Raw genomic sequence first — 4,891 nt, 5'->3', positions numbered from 1 at the left:
GTCTATAGTCTATAGTCTATAGTCTATAGTCTATAGTCTATAGTCTATAGTCTATAGTCTATAGTCTATAGTCTATAGTCTATAGTCTAGTCTAGTCTAGTCTAGTCTTTAGTCTATAGTCTAGCCTATAGTCTAAAGTCTAGTCTATATTCTAGTCTTTGGTCTAGTCTTTGGTCTATTCTATAGTCTAGTTTGTAGTCTAGTCTATATTTTAGTCTATAGTCTAGTCTATGATCTAGTCTTGTCTACATTCTGGTCCATGGCATAATTAGAGAGTTGACTGTATCACCACAACAACACAAAAACGCTATAGTCTAGTCCAAAGTTTAGTCTGTAGTCTAGTCTGTAGTTTAGTCTAAAGTATAGTCTATAGGCTAGTCTATAATCAAGTCTATATTTTCGTTTTTTGCTAAATTATCCATTTGAAGCTTCACTTAAAATCTTCATTATAATTATTTAGATCCTTTTCATTTTAAACGTCATTCAAATTACTCTATTTTAATGAAAAAGAAACAATTTATTTTTCTTTAGCACAGCAGCTAGCACACACACATAAAGTTAATAAATGTTAAAAAATACACATGTATCCGTTCCAAGGATATTACACACTAATATTCAAATGCATGCTAAAATGTTTAAGTAAATGAACAAATTTACTAAACGTTGTTCTACATAAAAATATCCTTGAATGTATATAAACTGACTAATTGCTTGACATTTGTTGAGCAAAAAAAAAAAAAAAATAATAAAAAGAATGAAAATGAATAAAACACACGAACATAAAGTGAAGAGAGAAAAAAAAAATAGAAATGTTAATTAAATGCAAGATTATGACCAACAAGTAAAGAAACACAGAGACATACACACATGCAAACAGGTTTTTAACATGTAGACGAAAAAAGAGAAATAACGGAAACGGAAAGAAATACTAGACATAAAAGGAAATAGTTAAAAAAAGAATTTAGCTACAGGGTAATAATTTACAAAAAGCCGGAAGGACCAAATTGAGTGTAAAATTGTACTTTTGTTTTCTGAGAAAGTTAAGTGGTACAACGCTGATGGTTTGGTAAGGAAATAAGAGAGGGAAAGGAGGAGTGTGGGTTAGGTTAGAAGAGTAAGGTTAAATATGATTTAAGAGTTAGACTAAAGGTTAAGTTTATAAGGCAACAAAAGTATGTTGAGAGGCTTTTACGATCTCTAAATGAAAAGGATAAGAACAAAACAAAGTGAAGGTCAGCAATGTGTTTCCAATATGGAAACGAGTTACAAAACCCAGTTACAGAGACCACACAAATGGTGTCAAGGAATAAGTTTGTGTTTAAAAGGATCTTGATCGAAAAATCTATTTAAAATTCTGTCACTGAAGTTACAAAAGCTGTTTTGTTTGTCTATTGGTTTAGGGGCCTTAGTTTTCCCTTTGCTGGTTTCAATTTCATGACTTCGCTTTATAACTGAGTTTTGCAAATGACTTTTATAACTTGTTAAATAAATTTTAACATGTTAATGATTTTTTTTCAAAATTTTTGTTTTTCTTCTTTCTCTTTTAGTTGTTATACTTTCGTTGGTATTTGGTTTTTATATTTTTCGATGGATTTCTACAACAGCAGCGATGGATAACTAAAGTGAAGGTAAGTTATTTTTGATTCATTTAAGACAACTAAAATAATACCGCAAAAAAGCTTTTTTGACAGAAACTGATAAAACTTGAAAAAGCTAAAAATTTATATAAAGCTTTTGAAATGTTAGGGAAATAACGAAAAAGTAAAAAAACATTCTATTCTATCTAATAACTTTTAGTTAGGTTTTTTATTTTATAAAAATTAAAGCTCTTAAGTAATGTATAAAACAGCTTTTTGAAAAAGCTTTTTGTTTAGCTTTAAGTTTGAAAGTAAAGGTTGCTTTAAATTTGTTAAGAAAAACTAAATTTAAAAATTTTTTAAAATCTTGGAATTTCTTTCATTTAAATTAAAGAATATATATAAAGCTTTTTTGAAAAGCTTTTCATTTGAAAAATAATGTTTTCTTAAGTTTTTAAGTAAAAATTCTAAAATTTTTCAAAATTTTATAAAAAAGTATAAAAAAGCTTTTTCAAAGAGCTTTTATGTTACAAAATATAGTATTTGAAAGTTTGATAACAAATAAGATATTTTTTTAATGAAATCCTTAATTATAATTTTAAGAAGCTTTTTCTAAAAGCTTTTGATTTGCTAAATAAAGATTCGTTAAGCTTTTTCAATTCAAATGTTTTTTCTTTTTATTTTGAAGCCTAAATGGCTTTAATAATATAAAAAAAGTTTTCTTCAATAAACTTTTATAAAAGCTTTTATGTAATTTGAAATTTGATTTCATTAAACTTTTTTTCAAATCAAAAATTTTGATATTTTTTTTATTTTTTCCTTAATTTTTATATAATATAAAAAGCTTTTTTTTTGAAGAAAATTAATTTCTTTTAGTTTTTCTAAACTTTTTTGAATTTAATTATCATTATTTTAAAATTTTTATATATATTAATGTTCAATATTATAAAAAGCTTTTGATTTAGAATAAATAGTTTCATTAGACTTTTTTAAGATATTTTTGTAAACTGAAAATTTTAAAAATATTTCCAAATTAATTTTACTTTTGTAATAATGTAAATAGTTTTTTTATACAAAAAGCTTTTTGATTAGAAATTAAAGCTTCTCAAAGCTTTCTTAATTGTTACAAATTGTTGCTAATTATTAAACCAAAAAAACAATTATTTAGTTGCAGTTTTAAAAGCATATTTAAAAAGCTTATTTATAAGTTGAAGTTTTGAAAGCTTATTTGAAAAGCTTTTTATTTAGTTGATGTTTAAAAAGCTTATTTGAAAAGCTTTTTATTTAGTTGAAGTTTTAAAAGTTGATTTGAAAAGTTTCTATTTGTATTAAGAAAATTATTTTTAAAGATTCTTTAAGAAAAAGTTTTACTTTAAAACATTAAGTTTCATTAAGTTAACTTAGGTGAACTTTAAAACTCCCATCTTGGGCTTTTAATAGAAATTATAATAATAATAACAATAACAAACAAACAAGTTAGTAAATAAATCTATAAAAACAACTACAGTTTAATGTTTATTGTTTTGTTGTTGGTGGTGTATCAAAAGGAAAAGAGAGGGAGAGACAGACAGAAAAGGGAGGAAAAATAAGTAAATAAGCTTCATAAAAAAGAGCTTAAAATAATATTACTTTTTCTTAAAGCATTAAGTAAATCATTAAATATTATATTCTAGTTTTAATGAGAGGAAAAGGATAAGTAAACATATGTGTGTATAATTATGTGTAATTGTGTGTGTGTGTGTAAGCGAGCGCTAAGTATGTCTGCTGTTTAAAAGAGCATTTTATGTGCAAATAATCCATTACAACTGACTTCATTTGCATTATTAAAATAAAGGGAAAAACTTGTTTGTTTTTCTCTTTTTTTTTTGTTCTGAAGAAAACTAAAATTATATCTGAAGCATAAACAATATGGTTTTGTTGTTGTGTTTTTCTTCTTTGTTTTCTTTTTTATTACATTACTATTTTTTTTAACCCAATTCCTGTAATTTTCCTTAAAAACAAATAATTTTAATGATGAAATGAAATAAACATAACAAAACTTTTTTTATTTAGCGAAAAAAAGAAAACAGAAAAGTTTTACAGCATGTATGTGAGTGAGTGTGAGTGTGTGTATTTGTTGTGAATGAAAACACTTGAAAGTAATTATTATTATTTTTCTTTTTTTCGCAATACTGTTGCTAGAACTACAACTATTTCAATATTATTTTCAAGTTACCTTTGCAGTTATGATGAGTGTAAAAGTGCATGTGTGTGCTGGTAATATTTACACTCCTTAGTTTATGCTCTAAACAAATAAATAAACACACAAACTCATGCAGCAGGTCTACTGCACACTTGTATAACAGTGCTGGTGTTAATTTAAGAACATTAATAATTTCTTAAGTTTCTTAAGAAAAATTAAAAAAAAAATGTTTGTTTTTTAATTTTTAACTTCAATTTAAAAATATTTTTAAAAAAAATTTCCTAATTTTTCCAAATGTTTTTATAAAACCTTAAATGTGTTAATTTGTTTACTTTTTAAATTTTCAAAATCCCTTAAACATTTCAAAAATTATAAGAAAAAATTAAAATTAGTCATAATTAATATCAATTATACGTCCTGTTAGACAAAATTTAATTTTTCCTGAAATTCTCTAAAACTAAATGGCATTTTTTTAAATACAGTTTTTATCATTAAAAGAAATAATTTAAATCTATTTAAACAAAAATTCTTATAAAACTTTCAACTTTTCTCATAACATTTTTCTAAACACTGTTTCCATTTGTTTTCCTTATTGACTTTTCAAATTTTTAAAAACAGCCAGTTTAAACATAAGTTTTAAGTTTCAATACCACTAGTTGTTGTTGTAGGAGTGTAAAAAATGTTTCCGTTTAGTCGTAGGAATTGCATGCAGGGTGTTAAAAAACTCACCCTAACTTTTCTACTTTAGAAAATTATATTTTTTTTTTTTTGCTAACAAGTATTTAAGTTTAACGATATTTCAAACGTACTTATTGCATTAACTTTAAGCAACATATGAAAATGGTAATATGTGTCAAGGAGCATAAGAGTAAAATAGATCACTAGAATTAGAGGAAAGTGAAAAAGGTATTCATAAATGTTGGACGAAAAAAAAAAAGCAAATACAACAAATTTGTTAATGAACAAGGAAAATGCAAAGAAAATAATAAACATGATAAGTTGCTTATTTATGGAAGAAACAATTGATAGAACAGAACTAGAACAGAACTAGAACAGAACTAGAACAGAACTAGAACAGAACTAGAACAGAACTAGAACAGAACTAGAACAGAACTAGAACAGAACTAGAACA

The 4,891-nt window shown here is 24.7% G+C and overlaps 1 protein-coding gene across 2 annotated transcripts in view; it reads right to left on the bottom strand.

Annotated features, from left to right (window-relative positions):
* The window catches only part of LOC111685418 (leucine-rich repeat-containing protein 15), a 77,128-nt gene that overhangs the window by 13,535 nt on the left and 58,702 nt on the right, over positions 1-4,891 (bottom strand). The gene's annotated exons all lie outside the window — the stretch shown is intronic.

Source organism: Lucilia cuprina, chromosome 4, assembly GCF_022045245.1.
Source record: "Lucilia cuprina isolate Lc7/37 chromosome 4, ASM2204524v1, whole genome shotgun sequence".
NCBI lineage: Eukaryota > Metazoa > Arthropoda > Insecta > Diptera > Calliphoridae > Lucilia > Lucilia cuprina.
The sequence above is the reverse complement of the archived record's forward strand: the minus strand, read 5'-3'. Positions and strand labels throughout refer to the sequence as shown.